The following is a 26,537-nucleotide window of genomic DNA, read 5'->3' on the forward strand; positions in this document are numbered from 1 at the left end:
AAGAGCCCTCATGCTGTGCTGCAACTAAAGAGCCCATGGCCTCCAGAGCCTGTGCTCCACAACAAGAGAAGCCCCCTTGCATTGCAACGAAAACCCAGTGCAGCCAGAATTAATAATAATAATAATAAACAACTCATTTTGCAAATTCATTCAAGGCCAGTTTGCACTGCCTATCCTGCTTTCCCCCACACATCTTGTAACCTATAAAGTGCCCTCCTCTTTCTGCAGTTATTCTATTACTTATAAAATTGGGATAAAGCCAAGAAAAATTTAAAATAAAAAACAAATTCAGCTATGTCTTAATTATTTATTTTCCTTCCTTTTTTGGATGGAAGATGCAGTCTTATTTGTTTTCAGCTTTACTGAGGTATGCTGCTAAGTCACTTCAGTCGTGTCTGACTCTGTGCGACCTCATAGAAGGCAGCCCACCAGGCTCCCCCGTCCCTGGGATTCTCCAGGCAAGAATACTGGAGTGGGTTGCCATTTCCTTCATCACAGCGTCATAGATATAAACAAAATAAGTAGCCTTCAAACTTATGAAAACAAATCCCTCAAGTGTTTGACTCTTTAAAAAATTTTTATTCTCCTATTTAATTTGCACCAGGCTTTCCCTTGGTGGGTCAACCCACTTCAACAAATGATAAAACAATGGAGACTTAACAGTAATCAAAAAACAGGAGCTAAGCCTTAGCACTGAGCTTACACCAAGGATAATTTGCTGCTGCTGCTACTAAGTCGCTTCAGTCATGTCCGACTCTGTGTGACCCCACAGACGGCAGCCCACCAGGGTCCTCTGTCCCTGGGATTCTCCAGGCAAGAACGCTGGAGTGGGTTGCCATTTCCTTCTCCACTGAGGTATGATTGACAAATAAAACTGTAAGATATTTAAACTGCACAACTGATGATTTGATATCCATGTACATTGTGAAAGGATTCCCCCACCCATCGAGTTTATGAAACTGACCATTTCTTTTGTCTTAAAAGATGCTTCCCTGATGTTTTTTTCTAATGTCCTCAGATTTCCATTTTCTCCTTTGTCCCAGTCTTTGAATTATAAGTTCCTGTTAACATCAAGCATTGTATTTTGCCAAAGGAGAGAGTCTGAGGGTTCAACATGTTTCTAGCTCTCTCCATAAGTACATTTAATTAAGTAATTAATTCATTCATTTTACTTTGACTGCATCAGATCTTAGCTGTGGCATGCAGGATCTTCATTGCATCATGTGGGATCTTTCCTTCAGTGGTTGCACATAAGTACATTTAGATAAATAGAAACTAGATCCTATAAACATACAAGTTGGTAAACAGGGTTAACTAGCTCTTCAAAAGATAAATAACAGTCTACTTCTTCCATAAATGCAAGAGTGTTAGATTTGTACACTTAGAACGTTTGTGGAATATTTCTTAACTGTAAGTGGGTGGCAGGAATGTGGAAGCTTTTTGTAACACCAGACATTTGTCATTGTAGGATAGATGGATAACTTTTAACCAACAGCTTCATGTGTCTTCAGGTGTCATGTGACCAATTCATATGCCCGGCCCTAAATTAGGCACTTTCTATGGATTATTTCATTTAATTTCCATTGACAATTTTATGAAGACCATAAAGCTATTATCTACATTGTATTGGTAAGAAAACGGAACCTGAAATAGATTAGGCGATTTACTTGCCCAGGGTCACAGAGTTAGAAAGATCCAGAGACAGGACTCAGTGTGGATGTGAGCTGAATTGAAAGCTTGTACTTGGCTCCATCATGTTATATCACTAAGTGGTGTGATTTGATTCTTCACTCCTCTCACTGCTTGCCCAGTGCCTGGAATTCCAATAACTGAAAAGTGCTCTTTTATGTTAAGGTGTGGTCCCTAGTTAAAATACTAATGATAGGGACAGAGTGAAGGGACAAAATAAATGATCAAATAGTTAATCCCACTAGGGGATTGTGGAAAAAATATGGGAGACCCCTATAATTTAATGACTACTCAAGAAAGCATGTTGGCTTAACCACAAAAAGCAGCCTTGCATAGCTACAAAACCATGCAGCAGGAGCCCTCATAAGGGCTTCCCAGGTGGTGCTAGTGGTAAAGAATTTGCCTGTCAGTGTGGAAGACATGGGTTCAATCCCTGGATCAGGAAGATCCTACGGTGTAGGAAATGGCACCCACTCCCGTATTCTTGCCTGGAAAATTTGATGGGCAGAGGAACCAGCAGGCACGTGGAGCCGCAAAGAGTTGGACACAACTGAGCGAGTCAGCACACATACACCCCTATATTCATCATGGCATTTTTATAACTGCCAAGATAAGGAAACAATCTAAGTGTCCATCAATAGATAAATGGATAAATAAGATGTAAGATATATATCACATGCAATAGAATACTACTCAGTTATAAAAAAGATGAAATCTTGCCATTTGTGGCAACATGGATGGACCTTGAGAGTGTTATGCTAAGTGAAGTAAGTTACAAATGCCATATGATTTCACTCGTATGTTGAATATAAGAAGCAACCAACAACAATGAAAACCAAATAAATGAACAAACCAAACAGAAACAAACATGTAGATTCAGAGAACAGAACCTTAGGAGTGTGGTGGCGGGGGAGGGAGAAATGGGTAAAGGGGATTGACTGGATGGTGGTGTGTGCGTGTGCTAAGTCGCTTCAGTCACATCCAACTCTTTGAAACGCTATGGACTGTAGCCCACCAGGCTTCTCTGTCCACGGGATTCTTCAGGCAAGAATATTGGAATGGGTTGCCATACCCTCCTCCAAGGATCTTCCCGACCCAGGGATTGAACCTGCATCTCCTGCAGCTCGTTAATTGCAGGTAGGTTCTTTACCACCGAACTCTCAGGGAAGCTCGTATGGTAATGAATGGAAACTAAATTTGGGGTGATGTGCACTGTAGGGTATACAGAAATAGAAAATAATGTGGTAAACATGACTCTTAAAGAGTGTTATCACCCAATGTTACCTCAATTAAAAAAATGTTTATTGACCAATTACTATGTGATAGACACTTCCTTAAGGACAAGGCATGAACAACCATGTACATAGATAGCTACAATGAAATGTAAGAAATACCACTAAATTCCAGGGTTGTTGATGTGAAGTGAAGTCGCTCAGTTGTGTCTGACTCTTTGTGACCCCGTGGACTGTAGCCCATCAAGCTCTTCCATCCACGGGATTCTCCAGGCAAGAATACTGGAGTGGGTTGCCATTTCCTTCTCCAGGGGACCTTCCTGACCCAGGGATCAAACCCAGGTCTCCCGCATTGCAGGCAGATGCTTTAACCTCTGAGCCACCAGGAAGGCAGAGAAATAACAGCATAGCTTTGTGAAGATTTATTGGCTATTCCGATTGTCAATAAACTGTTGAACCAAGAAAAAACATTCTAGAAGGTGAATCAATAGATTGTCTCCTTTATAATTGTCTATCCTTTCTGGATTTTCTAAAGTGAGCATATATTGTTCTAACAATCAGGAAAAAAAATGATTTAATAACTGGGGAAAAAAAAAAAAACCCAAAGTGAATGCAATTGTTCTTACCTTTGCCACAACATCATTATCTATGTCTGGCTTGGCCTAGGCCTTGCCCTTGGGTCTAATCGTGCTGGCCACACTCTGTGGGTGAATGGGAGGAGGGCAGGTGTCGCCTCAGCTTAGAACCCCACAGGTAAAGAATGCCCCCAATCAACCTGTGGTTCTTTTTCATGATTTTTGGGTAGGCAGGAAGAGGGGAGATGGGTATCAGGGGCCGAGACCTAAATATGATTGACTGTATAGAAAGATAATGATCTCAGCATTTGATGTACATGGATTCTATGCCCTAATGAAGACTTGAGAGACAATTTCATTTCAGTCAGCCAGGTCAGACTGCGTTGATTCCATGACTGTGACTGTAGATAGATGCGAAGTCTGTGTGTGTGTGTGTGTGTGTTTTTTTTTTAATGTGGACCATTTTAAAGTTGTTTATTGAATTTGTTACAATATTGCTTCTGTGTTATGTTTTTCCCTTTCTTTAGCCTCAAGGCATGTGGGATCTTAGCTCCCTGACCAGGGATAGACCGGCACCTCCTGCATTGGAAGGTGAAGTCTTCACCTCTGGACCACCAGGGAAATCCCTGTGAATGGTCTTCCCGCCCCACCCCACCCCCGCCCCTGCCACCCTTAGAGCATCTCTTTTCCACATTGGTCTAATCAGGTGCATTGCTGAAGGAGAAAGGATGTTAAATGCCACCTCCATCCTCTTAATGAAGGAGTAGGAGGCGGACGAGAATTAGAAAGCAAGGTGAAGCTAAGTGGTATCTGAACCGCTATCAAGCCACAGAGGGTTCCAGAACCGGCCACTCTGTCTCTCCTCAGGCATGGAGGACTCTTGGTATTCGTGGATGTCTTAAAATGCAAACTATAAACGGGCAGTTTAGAGTTAGACTTAATGAACACCTGCTTTAGTGGCATAGATGTTAGGTTCTTGAGAGAAAACGACCTATTTTATTTGATCCTAATTTTCCAGAAAGTACCACCTCCATCTGGAGCAACGTCAGAATAGCCTATACTAATTTGTCGCCTTGTGCCTGTGTTATCTATTTTGGCATTTGCCCATACAGGAGCTATAAAAGATGTGTTTACACTGGTGTGGCTGCCTGCTTTGCCCGCGGCTGTTACTGTTGGATGAATCCCCTGGACTCTGTGGAAACAATTGAAAAGTGTTGCAGTGTATTATTGCTGGAAGGACAATGTAACGATTGTTTGGAAAAGGCCCCTTGCCTTAGGATGCAGATGAATTGTGATAGTCTAGGCTGAAAGAACCCTTATTTTTGTGTTTGCTGTCTGGAAAATGACATGCTAGAAACAGGATAAATATATTCTGATGGTTCTATGTCTTCTGTGAAAACAGGACCTTTTTGATTCTTTAAATGAAAACCCAAAATGTATTGCACAGTATATTTGGTAGTGTTTTATTAATGTTTTCTGTTTATTATTTTTTGTATACACACATTCCACTTATTTTGTCTACACCCAAAGCAAATAGATAGTACAGGCCCATAAATAAATTATTTTTTAAAGGAAGTTGAACCAATGCTTGTATGTGTGCCTTAAACTGAATTGAATATGTCTCCTAATAGTTTGTCCTGAACTTTTGTTCAAGTGGTGTATGGGAAAGGTCAGGGGTTTTCTTTCTTTCTTTGGCTTCACTGGAAGAATTTATTGTAGAAAAAGACAAAGGGACAGCATGGGCAGTATACAGATTGCTCCTGTGAAGCAGAATGAGAGTTTCTGGACAGTGAAGTTGACACATCATTGAACACGTAGATGAAAGGAAAGGCTTGAGCGTGTGCTCTGCTTAGGGCACAAGATAACACACTCATGTGCTAGATTAATAAGATTTTATATTTAACAAAGGTGGATTGGGGCTTCTCTGGTGGCTCAGATGGTAAAGAATCTGCCCACAATGCGGGAGACCTGGGTTCGATCCCTGGGTTGGGAAGGTCCCCTGGGTGAGGCATGGCATCTCACTCCAGTATTGTTGCCTGGAGAATTCCCATGGACAGGGGAACCTGCCGGGCTATAGTCCATGGGGTCACAAAGAGTCAGATTCGATTGAGCAACCAAGTGCAACACAGCACACACAACAAAGGTGAATTTATTACAATATGAGTCTGGTTTCTTTTCTGTAAAATGTATGACTTTCCTAATAGACACGAAAAAAATAATAATCTGAAGGCCACATCAGGAACAAATCCTAGCCACTCGGCTGGTGGAGACAAGGCGTAGGTGAGGAGGGCAGGAAAGACTGGAGGGGATTAGAGTACTCAGGGATCTGTTAGACAGTAGGCTCGATCTGCTGTCACAATCATCGTGCATATTCTGGGCTAAAAATAATACATGCGTGCTGATATTGCTGTTTCTTCACATCAGCGCCCGGGAGAGACGAAGTCTACAGACCCGTGGCGCCGTAAGCCTAGAATGAGAGAGAAAACTGCAGGTTCAACCCATCTAACACAGAGCCACCACCTTCCACACCACCATTCAGAGCCAGGACGAGGTGCTGTCCAAATTAGACCACATGGAAGGGTCTGCAAAAAGCAGAGAGGATCCAGGTTTTCATGTGGTTCCCTTTAAATTAGGAGTCCTCAACCTCTGGGATCTAATGCCTGATGATCTGAGGTGGAGATGATGCAATAATAATAGAAATAAATAATAAATAAATAAATAGTAATGTGCTTGAATCATCCCAAAACTACTCCTCCACCCCTGGTCTGTGGAAAAATTGTCCTTCATGAAACTGGTCCCTGGTGCCAAAAAGGTTGAGGACTGCTGTTTTAGATCATCTGTGATTCCAACTAAACAGAAGGAACAGAAGAAACCAGAGCTGGTTTCAGATACAAATCAAGACTTTTAATGCTAAGTTCTACACATGTGTTATAGACACTATGCTATCCATTTTGGGATTGAAAGAGAGTAAAGTTCAAGTGTCTTTGTTTATTAAAATGTGTTATAATATTTTAAAAAATAGGCCTTTCTAAATATATATTGAAATGAACTGGAATAAAGTCTCTCCGTCTGTCAAATAAGATTTCCTATTGTGTTACTAATGATGCTGATGCTGGGAAAGATTAAGGGCAGAAGGAAAAGGGGGTGACAGAGGATGAGATGGTTGGATGGCATCACTGACTCAATGGACATGAGTGTGAGCAAGCTCCAGGAGATGGTGAAGGACAGGGAAGCCTGGCAGGCCACAGTCCATGGGATTGCAAAGAGTTGGACACCACTGAGCAACTGAACAACAACAACAAATGATTGACATGACTAATTATTTTATCTTGACCATTATATGTATTTTTTAAAAACTTATGATCTCTAAATACACAATGTAATTTAAAAGAAAAACAAAATACCTTTCTACAGAAATTTGATGTGTGTCTTTATATACCTTTGGTCATTTTCCTTAGTCAGTGTTTTATTGCTTTGGCAAAAAATGAAACCATTCTTTCCCACAGGATCTCCATGTAGCAACTGGAAAAGTTTTATGGAAACTACCAAATGATAACACCTTTAAAATTTTAATTCCATCAACATTTACCAAATACTTAACGTATACCAGCCACTTTGCTAGGTATTGGGGATACACAAAAATAAGGGGGACAAGGGTTACAGTCTAACAATTTAAAGCCTTCCTTCAAAAATACAATTTGATAAACTCGTAAGACTAGTAAGAAAAGAATGTCTATACAATGGGAATATAGTGCAACAGGAACACATTTGAAGAGTCTCTCATTTAGGACAGTACCTAAGATATACTGGGCATACCTTCCGCAAGAATGTTCAACTAGTTTGCTGTGAGGAAATTTTCCCTCATACATAATGTAAATTCCCTAGTGACTAGAGAGAATACAGCAGCCATTTAACCACAAATATCATGGCTGAACATCCTCCAAAGTGAGTGCTGGCTATTATCAAAGAAACAGGGATAAATATTTGGCCAGCATTGTTGTTCTTCATTCAGTTGTCACTTGCCTAGGGCTTAATATCTATCACCCTCCTATTTCTGAAATGCATGTTGATTCTCTTAGGGGGTTCCTTTTCCTGAGGGTCTTTTTGGGTCATTGCTCCTGACAGAAAGGCTCAAAGTAGAGTCTTCAGCTGTACACATGGGAGTTGTAGATCATTTGTAAAAATTAAAGAGGTTAGTTTCATCCACAAGCTGTTTGGTACGAGGTCAATCTTTTTCTTGCTATGAAAATCTTTTTTATTGATATCTTGGTTGATACTAATGTTTCTAGTTTTCTTGTACAACTTTACACATCTAAGAAATGCCAGTTCTGTCATCTTTTCCTATTTTATAAAAATTTTCAGAATCACTTCTCAGTAAATGAATAGAAGCCAATGAATGAATTTTGTAAGTCCACATGAGGTAAGGAAACACACTTTCAGATAAGAAGAATCAAAACAAAATTTTATGGACAAGTTTTCTTTTTGCAAATTGTTTGAAGCAAAAATTTAAGAAATTAGGGACTTCCTTGGTGGTCCAGGGGTTAAGAATCTGTCTGCCTAAGCAGGGGACATGGGTTTGATCCCTGGTCTGGGAATTAAGATCCCACATGCCTTGGAGCAACTGATGCTCTGTGCCACAGCTACTGAGCCAGCACTCTAGAGCCCACAGGCCACAGCTACTGAACCCATGTGCCTAGAGCCTGTGCTCCACGAGAGAAGCCGCCACAGTGAGCAGCCAGCACACTGCGACTAGAGAGAAGCCCCCACTCACCGCAACTAGAGACAGCCCCCCACTCACCGCGACTAGAGAGAGCCCCCACTCCCCGCGACTGGAGAGAGCCCCCACTCCCCGCGACTGGAGAGAGCCCCCACTCTCCGCAACTGGAAAAAGCCCGAGTGAGGAACAAAATCCAGCACAGCCACAAAATAAAATACATAATTTTTAAAACTTTAAGAAGTTAATAGATCAACTACTTATCCATTTTATCTCAAACATATTAGTAACAACGGTCGTCTTCCCAACACCTGTTATGAGCCTCAGTGACCTTGTGAAGAAAAGTCTAGAACAGATTATTCGTCGTGTCTGGCAGGAAGGCGGCTTAGGGATCCACAGTTCTGCTGAGAGTTGCCGCGGTTACCGTGCTCTAGTTAATCCATCCCACCATTGCTTTGCGAATTGCATGGCATAGCCCAGCCCAGTGCCTGTGACAAAGCCAAGGTCAATGTTTATTGAATTAACAAATGAAAGATAAATGGATGAGAGCATGGTTTCCTTGAGGGATCATTTAAACACCAGGGCTACAGCTAACATTTAATAATGTTTAATGAGATGGCAAGAATGGAGAAAACAAGCAATATAAGTGTTTATTTTTGTTTTGTTTTGGAAAGATAGTGAGATAAAATTATGTTTGAAAATCTGAAAACCAGGAGCAGTTCTAAATATACTTTTATGCACCTAAAAATTATTTGAGTGATGAACGTATGCTATTAAGGAAGTATGCACCACAAGTACTTTAAAAATTGCACATTACTAGGGAATTAAAAGGGGAAGGGACTTTGCGAAACAATGGCTAAAGGAAGGGATGACTAATAGAGAGGGAAAGTGAAATTTTCTTTCTCAAATGGGAAAGGATGAATAGTTGAAAATACCAAAGAAGTTAGCTGTACAGAAATCTTCAGGTTTGAAAAGGTTTAAACAAAAATGCTCTGCCTTCTCTACTCATCTCAGTAGAAAGGTGTGGTTAGTTGGTTTGTTCTCTGGCTTGTGTGAGGAGAGACAAAAGAGTTAGAGAGAATGGAGTATTACTGGGAAGATAATATGTATTAGATTAATTGGCACAAATAGCCTAAATAGGATAAGTAACTTGGCTGTTGTCTATAAAAGTGAGAAGATACAGAGGATACTGGCAGCTGTCAGAAACTACAAAATCTTTTTGTTGCCAAAGTGGTCTGAATTCCCAGAAACTTGGCCAAAACTAGGAGAAATTCTAGAGAAGTAAGTGTTCTGGTCAAGTTTAGGTAATCAGCGATAGATAGACCCAATTGTGATGCGTAGTGAAAAAGAAAGCCAAAGCTTATAAAATCTTGCTCTGTTTGTTTGCAGAGGCTGTGTTTTCTATTGTTTTAGTAGGGAGTTACTGCACCGGTATTTTTAAAAGAATGAGGAATCATGCTCACCTCCAACTTAACTGTACCTCTTGGTAAACAAAACTTCTTTCTACCACTTGGGAAGTTACCACTTTTACTGGCAGATATAATTTTGAGGGGTTAGTGGAGGTTTTTTCTCAGGACCTAATTTTACCTTCCTCAAGGATCTTTTCTCAAATGTGTGATCCTATCTCTCTCTGATTATACACCACATATGTAAAAATTTCTAGTGCATAACCTCAACATATGAATATTAATTTCAAATCACATATTAATAGGCACTACTATATTTATGTATTATATCCTTGTCTGGCTTGCCTGGTGGTTCAGTAGTAAAGAATCTGCCTGTCAGTGGGGGAGATTCGGGTTCAATCCCTGGGTCTGGAAGATCCCCTGGAGAAAGATATGGCAACCCACACCAGGATCCTTGCCTGGGAAATCTCATGGACAGAGGAGCCTGGCAGGGTACAGTCCATGGGGTTGCAAAAGAGTTGGACATGACTTAGAGGCTAAAGAACAACAAAAAAACATTATTCCTTGCCTAGAAAGGCAAATTGAAGCTTTTCTACCACGAATAATATTTTTATGACTATAAATTCAAATCTATTAAAAAAAACAGTACTCATACCTTTTGTCAGGCTTTCTAATAAGTTTTGTCTAGGAACTTATCATACAGAAACCACTTTTGAAATGGGCAAAGAGATTAGCTCATTTGAAAAATATTTATGATGAGCCTACGATTTTCCATATACTATTTGGGTCATTGCGGATACACAGGGAGCAAAACCAGATAGACCCCTCCCTGCACACATGATACCCACAATCTGGTAGAGGCCTCAGACTCTAGTCAGATAATCACACACGTGCAATAGTCAAGTTGGATCAGGCAGCCATGGAGAGACTCGTGGGGCTATGAAAGCATCTATTAGGCTGCCAAGTCACTTCAGTTGTGTCCGACTCTATGCGACCCCATAGGCGGCAGCCCACCAGGCTCCCCCATCCCTGGATTCTCCGGGCAAGAACACCGGAGTGGGTTGCCATTTCCTTCTCCAAGGCATGAAAGTTGAAAAGTGAAAGTGAAGTCACTCAATCGTGTCCAACTCTTAGCAACCCCATGGACTGCAGCCCACCAGGCTCCTCCATCCATGGGATTTTCCAGGCAAGAGTACTGGAGTGGGGTGCCATTGCCTTCTCCGATCTATTAGGCAAGGAAACTTAATTTAGGGGTCAGAGAAGATACCTTAAAAAAGAGACAAACAGGCAAAAATCTGAATATTCAGTAGGACTGGGAGTGTTGTTTGTAGTAAAAATGTAGACCAGGGAATTCCCTGTTGGCCCAGTGGTTAAGACTCCAAGCTCCCACTGCAGGGAGCACAGGGTGGATCACTGGTGGAGGACCTAAGATCCCACATGCCGTGTGGCACAGCCAGAAGCAAACAACAAACAAACAAAACAAAAACATAGACCAAACTGATTCCTTGTAAGAATGATTAAACAAACCACCATACAGCCATTTAGTGGAATGCTATCCAGCTACACAAGGAGGTAGGAGGGGGTAGTACTAGGGAATCAATCCAACATATATTGCCTAATTGTATAATACTACATTTTATAGAATTCCATTTATGTTAAGAATGTTCCATAATAAGAAAAGCTTAGATATACATACACATAACATATATATTTGTGTGTATATACACATATATACACACATATGTATATATAGAGACTCTGATTTGAGGATTATGGTAGATTTTCACTTTCTACCTTAAATAGTTCTGTAATGTTTGAATTTTATATAATTCTATTATGTTTACAATAATGTGCAAATATTTTAAAAAGTGTATTCTCGGTCTTACAATTGGTTTGGTCACTGAAGAGTCCACACACATATACAAACATGTATGTGTGCAATAATTAAGGATAATTCTGATCTTGATTTATACAATCACATCAAATGATATTTTAAAATAAACACTAAACGGTGTGTCTTGGGAATATTTACCATTATCACTAGTGATTCTGAACTAATAGAACAAAAGGCATCATCTCCATGATGGCACCAAATTTATATTCAGTCTGGATGGAAGGAGAGAGATTAGATGATTTCTTGACATCTCCAATCTTCTCACCAGTTTCATAAGGATTATAGTTCACAAAGCAAGATGTTTTGTTACAGGGATAAAAAACATTCTGTAGGTTTTTATCTGTAAAAACAGAGGCCCTAGGAACCAGGAAGTTACCAGAACTTCATACTTCAAAATCACCAAAAGTCTGTTAAAACAGCCACATAGCATTGCTATACAGGTCTCAGCTTCTCAAGTGGCCAGTTTGTAAAATGATTCCCAGGCTTGCTTTGGGTTTGCTGAGTCAGAATTTCGGGGGGGGGGGGGGGAAGTCCTGGGGTCTTCACTTTAAGATCTGTGGTTCTCCAAACCCCACTTTAGTGGGGTTCTCCAAACCCCACAGTGAATTTGGGTCCAACCAGTCAAGCTCTGCCTTGACAAAGAGGGCGCTGCTGGCTTGAGATGAGGAAAATGCCCCCCCAAATCCCCATCTCCTTCCTAACAGATTTTGATTAGTGGGTGAAGGGAAAATTTGAAGCTAATTAGGAAAAATGCTTTTCCTCTTTCCATTTCCTCTGACTTTAGGAAAGACAAGATGTCTTAATAAGAGCGCCTTTAGCCCATCATTCATCTTTTGTTTCCTTAGTGGAACACTGGCTTATTAATTAGAAGCCAGAGCCTTTCTCAATGGACACCATCGGTGCCTTCATGTTCCCGGGACAGTGGGCTGGTTCATTTGAGCCCACAGCTCACAGTTATGTTACAGGAAGTCATTTTTATGGAGGTTATAGGGGAGGGGGTTTGAGGAATGGCTGGGATGAGGGGTGGGGAGAGGGAGAGGGAGAGGGAGAGGGGATGTGTGACCTGGAGGGAAACTCTTACGCTGGCCCTCAAGAGAAAACTATACTTTCTTGGCCTTACTGATAATTATCAGTGACCCAGTTACCGTTGCGTTTCCACAGAAGAGATCCTTGCAGCACTGTAAGATATACCTATTTCTGTAATTCAGATTTCACATTCTCTCAGAAGAACAACATTCATTCTTTTCCAGTTTAAAAAATTCTTTAAGCTCCTACAATTTACCAATAGTAGATAGAGAATTTATTAAAAAAAAATAGACAGCAGTACATACGATAATAGAAATATTTTTTGTATTTAACATAAAATAGTATTTGACACAATTGTATTACAAGTATAAATTAATTGTATTTAGTGCCAACTCATTGGAAAAGACCCTGATGCTGGGAAAGATTGAGGGCAGGAGGACAAAGGGGCGTTAGAGGATGAGATGGTTGATGGCATCTTTGACTCAATGGATACGAGTTTGAGCAAACTCTGGGAGACAGTGGACAGGGAAGGCTGGCATGCTGCTGTCCATGGGGTCTCAAAGAGTCAGACACAACTGAGTGAACAACAGTAGGGTGTTGACCTCTCTCTCTCTTTCTTTCTTTCCCTCCGCCCTTCTCTTTCTCACTATACTCAGCGCAGCGGTGGGACATGTTGCCATTCTTTTCAGAAGGGCCTGATTTCCTATTCTTATAAAGAAATTAACAGGCTTGAGGATAACTAATATAAATGATTGCTTTATTCCAGCCATCCAAATAATTAAGGTATTCTAATCTCCATAGGACTGCAAGGAGATCCAACCAGTTCATTCTGAAGGAGATCAGCCCTGGGTGTTCTTTGGAAGGAATGATGCTAAAGCTGAAACTCCAGTACTTTGGCCACCTCATGTGAAGAGTTGACTCATTGGAAAAGACTCTGATGCTGGGAGGGATTGGGGGCAGGAGGAGAAGGGGACAATAGAGGATGAGATGGCTGGATGGCATCACTGACTCGATGGACTTGAGTTTGAGTGAACTCTTGGAGTTAAACAGGGAGGTCTGGCGTGTTGCAATTCATGGGGTCGCAAAGAGTCGGACACAACTGAACGACTGAACTGAACTGAATCTCCGCAGTATTTACCCAATAGATATTTCAAAATAGCATTGCTTATTGGGGCTAATTCTAAAGGTAGTATGTATTCATTTTTTAAAATTAAAAAATTAATAAGTATAAAAAATACACACATTTTAACCTCAATACTTAGAAACTACACTTAACCATTTAGTATATTTCCTTCTGATTTTAAAATTATATATTTGCAGGGTCACAAAATATACACGACTGTCTATACACAATTATGTTTTTAACTACTGTTACTTACGATACCAAGAACATTTTACCAAGTCATTAAATATTATTTGAAAATAACATTTCTCCAGTTTCTCACCATATGGTGCTCTCACAATTTAAGTAACTCTTTGCCTATTGTTGGACTTTTCAGTCGTTTTTGAATTTTTTTCAGTAGTTTCTAAATAGTGGAAATTATATCAGGAAACAACCATGAAAAACTGTCATCAAAGAACATGAATTTAAGAATATGAATATCAAGCCCAGTTTTAAGTTTTTCGAATTTCTGTGGTTTAAAACCATCTCCCTAACCCTAGCCAATGGGATTGAACGCACAGCTCTGCTCTGTGCGAGAGGTTTGTCGGAGAATCAAGGGAAGGGCTTGGGTAGCAGTGATGGGGCATGGAGAGAGGAAAACAGCCATGCTGAGTCGTGAATGAGATCATGTCCAGAGGTGAACAGAAGCTGCCAGCACGAGTGTGAGTGCCCAGGAATTTGTAGAAATATCGGAGGAGGGCACTGTGCTTCCCTAAGGACACAGGGTGAAAGGCTCAAGCCAATTTTATTTTAATTTTAAAAGGTCAAGATGACCTCAGCTGATATCTATGAAATAAATAGCTGACAAAATAGGACACAGATTTTGTTTTTTTGATTCATTGGGAGAGTCTTTGTCTTCTAATAGAGGAAATTTGAACACATACACATGTATCTTGTTAGCTCATTTCATGCTTTCAGTTAAAAAGAATACTCTTTATAAAAATTATTTTTGGTTTCCTTTTAAATTTTACTTTAGCCGTGAGAACTATTCATTTCACCGCTTTCCCCTGCAGTGACTTGGAAGTCACACGTTGTCACAGGTCAGAGATTTGCCTGTAGGATGTTTGCCAGAAAGTTCGATCAGGAACAGTGTGAGGAATATAGGACTTGGCTGAGAAAGGAGCTGAATTTTGATGCAGTTGCAGCAGAGGCCTCAGGCTTATCTACATGCAGCTCAGAGATTAGGGTGACCCTTCTAGAACTTTCCAAATGGAGGTGTGGGGGATGGGAGAGGAAGGGTTGGCAGGTGTGTAGGTATTTATACTCCTGCATTAGCCAGTCATGAGTACAGGCTGTCCCCAGAGAGGGGTTATGTGATAATGACTGAAGGGCAAGGGAGTTTGTCCAGGGGCGGGCACTTCCTGAGACCCAGCTGTCTTAATCATTGGGCTGCCAGGGAAGTCCTTCTTTGTTTTCATGTCATTAATCACAACATATTTTAAAGGAAAGAATTATTGACTTGTTTTTTGGGGGAAGGTCCAATAAAAAGCTTAGCAGGATTTAGTTTCTTCACTTCCTATTCTAAGTGGATATAATCTGTCATTTTGGACAGACATAATTAACAGCCTCATCTTATGATTCTGCAATGTTTATCTTGTCTTGAAGGATTATTTTTGTCGTTAGTATTACATTTTATAACCATTCCGACATCTTTATAGATTGAACTGCTTAAACTCGTAAAAGCTAATTTTTTTTTCTGTTGCCTTGTATGTGAAAAAAGAAACAAAATGCCTAGAGCTGGAGAGAATTATACCTGCTTTGCTGCTAACCCCAAAACCAAGTGGCATCCATACTGAAATTTCATATTTTAAAAATCTAATCATGGAAGTTTGCATTCTGGCCTGATTTCTTTCCCCCTTTTGGTCTCACAGCAAACTGACTTGGAATCCTAGCCAATACATTTAGTTAAAAACTGGAGAAGAGTTCTTCCAATCTCAGAGGGCATTGGCAGCAACAGTCAAGAGGGCAGAATCCTATTCACTTTCCTGTCCCCCCATCACATTTTCTGTATTTAATTCTTCTACCAACTCGGATGAACTTGGAAAAAGCACCTTCATCCTCAGGAAGGCTGCAGAAATATGCCACTACATGATAATCAGCCCAGGACATGTAGCAGTTAAAGTCTAAAGCAACAAGATTGATAAAGTTGTAACCACAGGTAAAAACCAGATTCTATCATTGCCTCTCGTACCATATCAGCTTTTAACAAATGGCTGAATCAAATTCATTCCAACATTCATTCGACTTGGGGGGCCTGGGAGGAGAGGCGGCTCACTAGATGGATAAGAAGCAGGATTCACAGCATGAATGCTCTTGTATGGATGCAAACTGTGGAGTTCACGTGTTACCCTCTGTTGATGAGGCATCTTTCATTAAACATGTATGATTATAGAACTCTAAAGCACGGCCCCTTCAGAGGGACTCCAATGGGAGGTATATCAGTAATAACTTTTGATTTATTTTAATGTGGAAGTTTTAACTACTTGATTGTGAATTGAATGGAATTTGGGTGTAGTTGATACGGTTCTATAATGTGCAATGTGGTGGCATCATTCTCCAGATTTTGGGAACATTGGCACAACACAGTAGGTCTAGAGCTATCTATGCAGGCTGACTTAGACATGATTCAAAACCAGATAAGACCCTGTAGTCAGTAAAATGCTACATTAGGTCAGCCTGGAGGCCTGTTTATTTGAACCCTTATAGCCTGTTAAGATTTAAGTTCCTCAGGCTTCCACTACATCGTCTGGAGTATGTTATCTGTCTGGTGTTGCGCTCAGTCACACCTGACTCTTTGTAACCCCATGGACTGGAGCCAGCAGGCTCCTCTGTCCACAGGATTTTCCAGGCAAGAGTACTGCAGTGGGTTGCCATTTCCTCCTCCAGGGCATCTTCCTGAGCCAGAGATTGAAACCATGTCTACCTGTGTCTCCTGCATTGCAGGAGGATTTTTTACCTCTGAACCACTGGGGAAGTTCATCTGGTCTGAAAAACATATAAATAACCTTGTATAGATGTCATCTTTAATTTGGTTCTTTTTTTTTTTTTTTCAAAATTATTGCATGAAAGCACTATTCATATTTGTGAACATTCATTTTATATTAAATGTTGAAAAGTTGGTTTTTTGATACTGGGTATTTTTCTCTAATTAGATAAGAAATAATAAAAATTTCCATATATATATTTTTCCTGAAGCCAATCTGGTTTATATTAGTCAAGCAGTTCTTTTACTGATTGGATGTCCACAAATAGACATTTCTTTAGAGCTGCTGACAAGTATGATGGCCATGCAGATACTTTTTGTCCTTAGAACGCCCTTTTCTATTTTCATGTGAATCTCACTGTATAACGGTTGAAGCAATTAATTAGCCAATTTGTAGGTAATTCTTTCTGACAAGCTAGCCACCTTCCTCTAGCAGAAGTGTAAAATGAGCAATCTCAGAGACATGCATTAAATTCACTAATTAAATTAAATACCAAACCAATGACTTCCAGGGCTCATGTTTCTTTTGTAAAGCAAACAGATGTTTTATAATGAATAATTATATCATAGTCAATCATTTAATTGTGAATAGTGCCCAATTTTAAGGGTACATTTATAAAACAACATTCAAGATCAAATATACTTGTGTGCTACAGCCAGAATGTTTCTACCATTAGATTTTTCAAGTGACTGTTTCTCTATGAATGCTATTAGTGAGGAAATTTTTTCTGGAGTTATGTTTCCTGTATCTTGCTAAACTGCAGAAGAGAGAATACACAGATGAGCGTATGAGGCATACTAATATCCTGGGCTGTATTGGTGCTGTGGCAAGAATGTCACTTGCTACTTCTGAAAGATGTTATCAGTTCAGTTCAGCCACTCAGTCGTGTCCTACTCCTTGTGACCCCATGAACCGCAGCATGCCAGGCTTCCTTGTCCATCACCAACTCCCAGAGCTTGCTCAAACTCATGTCCATTGCTTCGGTGATGCCATCCAACCATCTCATCTCCTGTCATTCCCTTCTCCTCCTGCCTTCAATCTTTCCCAGCATCAGAGTCTTTTCCAATGAGTCAGTTCTTTGCATCATATGACCAAATTATTGGAGTTTTAGTTTCAGCATCAGTCCTTCCAATGAATATTCAGAACTGATTTCCTTTAGGATTGACTGGCTTGATCTCCTTGCTGTCCAAGGGACTCTCAAGAGTCTTCTCCAACACCACAGCTCAAAAGCATCAATTCTTCAGGGCTCAGCTTTCTTTATAGTCCAACTTTTGCAGCCCCTCTGCAGGGAAAGCACAACTTCAGCTTGCTGAAAGTCAAGTAGATCCTATATGATGGGAACTGGATGCCCCTGAAAGGCTCTCCGCCCCCGGGACTGGAGGCTTCCTATAGAGTTGTCACCCATCCTATTTTGCTTGTCACAGCTTTATGTTCAATGAAAACAGTGGTGAATGGTTAAATCTCAAGTATGTGTGGAGTACATATATCCACAAATTAAGAAGGAACTCTGAGTCAGCAATACATGTTTCAGAATAGGAGATTCCCCAAGGAGAGGAGACGAGGCACAAAGAGGAAATGCAAGGCGGTGGCTTGAGGACCATGAGCGCTTAAGAGGTGAGTGGAAGGGGAGCACGCGAAGGAGACTGCACTGAGCTGGGCAGAGCACACGAGCCCCGAGAGGAGGGCTGCTCCTGCTTCAGGCTCCCAAGCGGGGAGGGAGGGGAGGATGAAGAAGCAGATGTGGATCGAGTCACCCCACAAGGCACACGTTCTTCCTTTCCTGGAGAACAGAGCCAGAGGCTCCAGCCTCTGGGACCGAGGTCTATCTCAGCTTGAAGCATCAGAGAAAACCTTCTCAGCAGATATGGATGGATATGATGTCGACTGTGAGGTTAGACAGGATTGACTCTGTCACACGCACACAAAGAGAATGAAATAATGCCATTTGCAGCAACCTGATGGACCTAGAGATTATCATGCTAAATCAAGTAAGCCAAAGACAAATATCACATGATATCACTTACACATAGAATCTAAAAAAAATGATACAAATGAACACATTTACAAAGCAGAAATGACTCAGAGACATAGAAAACAACCTTATGGTTACCACAGGGGAAAGGTGGGGCAGAGGGAGGGATAATTTATCGATTTGGGATAAACAGACACACACTTCTCTATATAGAACTGATAAGCCACGAGGACCTACTGTATAGCACAGGCAACTAGATTCAATATTGTGTAATAACCGATAGTAGAAAGGAATCTGGAAGAGAATAGATATACATATAACTGAATCACTTTGCTATACACCTGAGACATTGTAAATCAGCTATACTTCAATTAAAAAAAAAAAGATAGGAATAACTCAGACTGCAAAGCTAAGTTTAGAATAAGAAAAAAGCTCCTCCAAGGAAGAGCACTGAGGACAACATGTACCAGAACTGGAGCTGAGGAGTCCTGGGCTCTGATAGGAATGGGCACCGCCCTGGAAAACGCCGCCTCCGTGACTGCCCATCACCGCTATGGCTGAGCTCCAGCTCTCGTGCAGCCCTCTCTACCCTGGAAGGCCCTGGTAGGAAGCAGAGACTGCTGGGCAGGGAAAAGGAGAAGTTTAGATTCAAGTGAGTGGAAAGAAAAAGAAAAAGAAGAGAAACCAAACATATCAAACTGAAAACCAAAATATTTCCTTTATTTCAAATTCCATGGGAAGTGGAATAATGTTATATACCATTAGGGAAATCTGAAATAAAATCGTTAGACAAGCTGAGTAATCTAAGAGGAACATGTCGATAACAAAGGATTGATTGCATGTTCTGCATAGAGCTGCTTTTAAAGAAAACCATCCTTTCCCCAAGAACTTAGTTATGAATTGTATGCTCAATTTAAAGTCACATGGAGGACAGTACTGGTCATACATCTACGCATTCATTTTTTTCCTTTAACAGATATTTTGGATGGTCTACCTTATTCTTAGCACTGGTGACCGTGGTGAGCCAGGCCAGCTTGGTCCCAGTGTTCGCAGAGTTCCCCTCCGGTAGGGCAGAAAAACATGAGTCACACAATCGTACCAATAAGCTGAAACCACACTAGAGACTTAGGGGCTTTCTGGGTGGCTCAGCTGGTAAAGAAATCACCTGCATTGCAGAAGACCCCGGTTCGATTCCTGGGTCTGGAAGATCCCCTAGGAGAAGGATGGGTTACCCACTCCAGCATTCATGGGCGTCCCTGTTGACTCAGTCAGTAAAGAATCTGCCTGCAATGCGGGAGACCTGGATTTAATCCCTGGGTTGGGAGGATCCCCTGGAGGAGGGCATGGCAACCCACTCCAGTATGCTTGCCTGGAGAACCCCCATGGACAGAAAGAGCCTGGTGGGCTACAGTCCATGAGGTCGCAAAGAATTGGACATGACTGAGTGACTAAGCAAAACACAGCACAGCCTTGACTTAGAGCAAAAGGGAAGTTGTAACGCATGAAGCGACAATTGCAAACAGAGTGGACAGGAGGAGCAAAGGCCCTGTGGCAGGAAGAAGCACATCCTGAAAGCTCACCGTGGCATCGCCTGGAGAAGCAGAACAACGGCTTTTGTCTTTTTTTTTTTTTAATTCAAGTACAATTGATGATCCAAAATTACATTAGTTTTAAGAGTTTCAGCTTTATTGTTAGAGCAATGGAAGCTCTGAAAGGGTTTTAAATAGAAGAAAGGCAGTCTCAGAACTATGTTTCCCAAAAATCACTCTGCTTTCTGAGTAAAGGAGAGGGGGAAAGTGCAGTTCTTAGGAGGTGAGTCCAGTGAGCTAGGTAGCTGCAGGAAGAGGCTACCGAAGTTATACAGATATGTGGTAGTGGCTTGGGTTAAGGTGGAAAATGGATTTGAGATATTTAGGAGATGTAACCAACAGGACCAGATGTTAGAATCAGTGTGTAAGCAAGGGAGAAGGGAGGTTAAGGGTGATTCCTAGATACCTGTTGCTTATACAGTAATAAAGATGAGAGTGTCTTTTTGTTGAGATAAGGGAAGTAGAAGAGGACCATGGGCTGGTGGATGGGAAGGTCATGGTTTAATTCTGGAAATGCAGATGTACCTTTGAGACATCCGCATGGTGATGACACGTTGGTAGGTGGATAAATGGGTCTGAAGCTCTGATGAATTGTCTGGTTCAGAGATGGACATTCATAAGTCATCCACAAACTCTGATCGGTACATGTAGGAAGAGAACACAGTGGGGAAAAAAAGAGAGACAGGGTTTGACGCTGTGTGTTGAATATTGAATGGCCAAGTTTAGGAGAATGAGTGTGTGAAGGAGAGGCGGCAGCCAGAGAGGTAAGGAGAAAACGAGTCCCCTGTTCCCCACACCCAGGAAAGAGCACGTTTCAAACAATGAGACTGGGAGCAGCCGTATTATTTGCTACGACGATGGAGTGAGATGAGGGCTATGAACGTCCACTGAATCTAGGGATACGAAGCTCATGCTGACCCTAGCAAGACTGGTTTTAATGGAGAACTGAGTGGCCACCGGAAGGAGGAGTTGGGAACACACGGGAAAATAAAAGGGGAGACAGTGAAGCTGGAAAGCTCAAGTGCTTTGGCTGTGATGGGACGGCTGGAAAAATGGCTGAGGGGTATGAGAGGCTGAACACTTGGGAGGCCCTTGGGTACAACACAACAATTCAGCTTGGTGAGAGATTCTCCTTGAAGGAGAAGTTGCTGGAGAGTGAAGTTTCTGAGGAGGTGGGTAGGGAAGGGAGAGTTATGAATGTCTGGTATCCAGACAATGACCGAGTCCGCCCATCACAGCTTCAATTTTCTTCGTGTTGCTTTAATTTTTGCAGCAGGCAGATTTTCTGCTGAGAGTGAGGGAAGGGTGAGCGTGTTTGTTTGTGTGTATCTGGGCAGCTGGTCACAAGGGTGGGGAGAAGCTTTGCAGTAGTTTTTATGGAAAGTAGGAGAGTGAGTTGGCTTCCCAGGTGGCTCCGTGGTAAAGAATCAGCCTGCCAATGCAGGAGACACAGGCTCTATCCCTGGGTCGGGAATATCCCCCAAAGAAGGAAATGGCAACCCACTCCAGTATTCTTGCCTGGGAAATCCCATGGAAAGAGGAGCCTGGCGGGCTACAAAGAGTCGGTCACAAAGAGTCAGACTTAGCAACTATACAACAAGAGAGTGAGTTAATCAGAGAAACACAGTGAGTGGGTTCATCTGAGATGAAATTTTAGGCACTGACACTAAAACCAATTTACTCTCATGTGACTTTCCTGGGAAGTTTCAGCTCCTGGGGACTGGATGTAGATTACTGGGTTCATCAAGGATGAGACTTTGCCAGAAAAGGGAAACAAAAAAGCTAAAAGGGTAAGGGAGTAGTGAGCATGAGTGAAAGTGCTATAAAATCGCTAAACCATATCTCTGCTGGAGGAGGAGGGAAGTTGAGACAAGAGAAGGTCCACCCCTGTGAACCTAAGGCTGGTGCGAGGAACTGAAGTCTGGATGAGGCTGAAGGATGATGTCAGGGGAACAACTGAGCAGAAGGGGAAGAAGTGATGTGCAGATTGTTTGCTTTAGAGATTCTGAAGATGGAGGAGTTTCGAGTGGTGCGACACCCAGTCAATGCATGTGCCCTGGAGTGGATGCCCTGGAGTAAAGCACTGGAGATGAGAACTCGGGGAGTGAGTGGCCATTTGATCAAGGGTATTCCCACATGTGTAGTGAAGCTACTGGGAATGGTGGTAGGGCTCATAGCCCAGATGCCAAGACTTTGAAAAAGGGGAGGGAGGGACCAAGAAGCTGATTGATGACACTGACAGATGTAGAAATGAAAACCAAGGAGGTCATAAAAGTGACTTTTTTTTTTTGTTTTGCAAGAGGCAAAAATAGCATGGGATGGAAGCGGAAGCAAGGAGCCAGGAGGACCACAACCCTACCCCAGAGGAAGAATGCCTTAAAAATCATAAGAAAAAGAAAAGAATAGCTGCAAATCTCTACCAATGTTCAAACCAGGCAAAGAAGGATGCCCACCCCATGTAGGTCTCTCACCACCACCCTCCCCAGTCCCAAGAAAGGAGGGCTTTCAGATTAGAGAAAAATGTGCCTAAACTATGGTTTGGACTCCATTTGAGACAGTTCTCTGAATATTTAACCCCAAATATTCATCTTACAGCTAAAACAGTTTGTTTCCTCCCTAGTGAAACTAAAGAACAGCCAAATTTTATATATATATGAATGACACCAATCAGTCAAGTTACCTCTTGACTTTCTCTTCTGAACAATCTCAGACCCTGTTTTGCATAGGTCTTACTTTCTAATCCTGGCTGAATTTAGGGATAGAATCTTCCCCAAGTTCTTGGTGTCTTTTTAACTACAGAACTCAGGAATGGACCTTGTGCTCCAGGAAACTGTGAGAAAAACAAGCATAAAGGGAGGGGACCTCACCGCCCCTCCAGGCTCTTGTTTTCGCATCCTAACACCACCACCCAGTTTTGAAAAAGCTGTCGTTATGACTGACTCCAGCTTATCTATTTTCATTGCTGGCTCCTGTTCAGACATCCTTGCCTGTAACCAGTCACTTTTCCTCTCCTTTTTGCAGAGTTCATTTCCCTGTCCTGAATGTACCACCCTGCATTTATCTTCAGTGAACTTAAAAAAGAATTCTGACCACTTCCCCAATTTAGTTAGGTTATTTTAAATTTTGCTCTTCATCAGCAGGCTGGTGTTGGCCTTCCTACTCCTGGGTGAGGAAGTGACTCATGTGTTCTGAGTTTCCTTCATGACAGCGCTGTATTCTAGAGTATCTGTTTGCAAACATTTTCAGCCTTCGTTGTTGTCTACATCTCCTGTGTCAGGCCTTGATCATCTTTATTCTGCCCTTTAGCAGCATTAAGAAAATTCTCTAGTGTTTCAAAGCTGAGGTTAAACTTTTGTAGATACTAATGTCGAAGAGAGGTATTTCTAAGTTAATATATGCAACAAAAAATTAAACTTTTAGATTAAAAATCAACTCCTTGATTAGCACGTTTTTGTTTTTTAAAGTTCTTACAGGGCTTCCCTGGTGGCTCAGATGATAAAGAATCTGCCTGCAATGCAGGAGACCCAGGTTTGATCCCAGGGTCAGGAAGATCCCTTGAAGGAGGAAATGGCAGCCCACTCCATTATTCTTGCCTGGAGAATCCCATGGACAGAGGAGCCTGGCAGACTACTGTCCATGGGGTCGCAAAGACTGGGACACGACTGAGCCACTTTCACTTCACTTCATATAATGTGTGCCTCAGGGTCCCTTCAGAAGCACGTGGGACTGTGAGATGTCTCGTCCTCATTTTTAAACCAATCATGGCATAGAGTGAAGGCATACCAAGAATTGATGGAAAGAGTCAGAAAATGCTGGAAGGGATATGCCTCAGCATGTACAAATCCTCCTGTAGGAAGATTAATCTCTTCCTTGTCTGAGTTATGATGGATGGCACTTTATTTCCTTTCCTTCTCTTTCATTCCTATGATCCCTTTGTGTTGCTACAGACATTTGCATCTAAGTCTTGTTTCACCCATGGAACTTGAGGAAAGTGATGGTGACTAATTTATCTTTATTTCACTCTCAGCATCTTACGTAATGAGCACAACAGCCAGTGCTCAATATTTGTTGACTGAGTGAACAATTCAGGAGAGTTCAGATCCAAGTTGGATTTTCTTTTTGGCAAATAATTTGATTTTAAACACATTTTTTTCTTTCTTATTTGAAATTATAATTGATTTAAATGCTTAAAAGACTGAAAAATTAGCTTGAAAGCTAGGAATAAAGATGTCTTTTTGGAGAAAAGAGGAAATCCCTGTGGATTTTTTTTTAAAAAGCATTCATATCAATTTTCATAAGCACGTGGAAAAGCAAGTTACACCCACCTCTTTTAAACTTGGACAAAATATCTGGATGTATCCAGTAGGTAACTCTAGCAGTGCCCTGTTAGAAGAAATGGGAAATAACCATTTGCCTGGATCCTATTAGGCAGCTCCAAACAAACCAGTTATGAGCAGGAAAAGCATATGCAAGCAAGTATTTTTGGATAAACCACACATTAAAAAAGTACAAGGCAGTTTAGGAAAAATTAGATTGAATTAATATGTAAATCAAATGCTTTAATTTGCTGTCACTACCTATGCAGGGTTATCTAGACCAGGCTAAGAAAACTATGTTTTCAATAATGATTTTATAGGTAATATGAATTCCTGATAATAAATAGCCCCATATGTATCAGCAGGCTAATGCACAGGGCCCAAAAAGATGCCACATTATCACAAGACTGTTCATTTTCTCTATGGAATTTATAAAAAGTCTTAGCTAACGTAAAACGAATCTTCAACATTGTGATAAAAAAAATGGCAACATGTAAGAAATAATTATCTGTTCAACTCCCTTTTCTAATATAGTTTGCTACATTAACTAAAGGTCAGCTTTTGTGTTGACGTTTTGCATGTCCTGCAAAGGCAGGATAAAGGAAGAAGAAATAAAGATATTGTGAGCAAGAGCTTCCTGCAGCACCTCTTGGCAGGAGGTGTTGCCTCTTTTCACTCCCAAGCTCACCAGGACCCGGGCCTGAGCTTCTCCAATCAGATCTGGAGGAAAGTAATAGCCTGAGCCCATTGTTTGGGGCCGGGGGCCAGGGGCGGGATCTGAAATGATTTCTGCCACTGCAGACACCGCAAGTCAAGAGAGAAATTTGGAAATGGGGATGCCCCTTGAGTTGCAAAACACTGCACCCCAGTGAAGAGCTGGACCAGTCTAAAGAACATCAATACTAACAAACAAAACCTAGACCTACCCCTGGGACTTCCCTGGCAGTCCAGTGGTTAAGACTCCAAGCTTTCAATGCAGGGGGTTCAGGTTCAATCCCTGGTTGGGGAACTAATATCCCATATGTCACATAGGATGACCAAAGAAAGAAGAAAACCTAGACCCTTCCCCAAATTAAATACAACTATTACCGCTTATTGAAATTTTACTTTGATGAGCATTATGCTAAGTGCTTTGTAATAATTTCATTTAACTCCTCACCACTACCCTAGGCAGTAGGAGGCCTATTTCATAGAGGAAGAAATGCAAGACTGCAGAAGATTAAGTCATTTGCTCCACACTGCCCAACTCAAAAGTGGTCTTGGGAGCCTTCCAAACCAGATCTATTTGGCTTTCAAGTCCACCTGTCCACTCTGCTCTGCTGCCACTCCATGGAGGATTAGGCTCACCCTGACCCTCTGGCTTTGGAGCCCTGATATGAACCCCAAACTGCTTGGCAGAAACCTGGGACCAGTTCTAACCAGCCCCCTCTATCACGTGGAAGAGTTGTCCTGCAAGATGATCTGCAGAGAAATGGGTTCCAGGAGAAAAAGAGAAATGCTGCAAAGAAAAGCTCCTCTTGGAGATTCACATTTTATGGCAGCGTCTTAAAGACTCTGGGAAGTCTTGTGGTAAAGAAACGCCATCTAACTCGGTGTTTCTTTAACTGATTTGAATACAGAACCCTTTTTGTTTACATAAAATGTATTAATAACTGTGGGAAATTATATTCTGCAAACGTGTCTTAAAAAATGATGACTCAGAACATTTCCTAAGTTCTTCTCTCAAGAGCCTCACGTTGGACTCCTTCTGCCCAACCATTCTTATTCCTGTATCTTTTTTAGGTGCACTTTATTTCTATTATTATTCCATCAGCTTCATCTCAGACCATCAGGTATCAGATCCCAGAGGTTGGGGACCCCTGCTCTTTTAAAACCATATTTATTTACTTAGTTTGGGGTGCACTGGGTCCTCGTTGCTAGGCTCAGGCCTTCTCTAGTTGCAGCCAGTGGGGGCTACTCTCTAGTTACAGTGTGAGGG

The sequence above is a fragment of the Capra hircus genome, chromosome 13, assembly GCF_001704415.2.
Source record: "Capra hircus breed San Clemente chromosome 13, ASM170441v1, whole genome shotgun sequence".
NCBI classification, from domain to species: Eukaryota; Metazoa; Chordata; class Mammalia; order Artiodactyla; family Bovidae; genus Capra; species Capra hircus.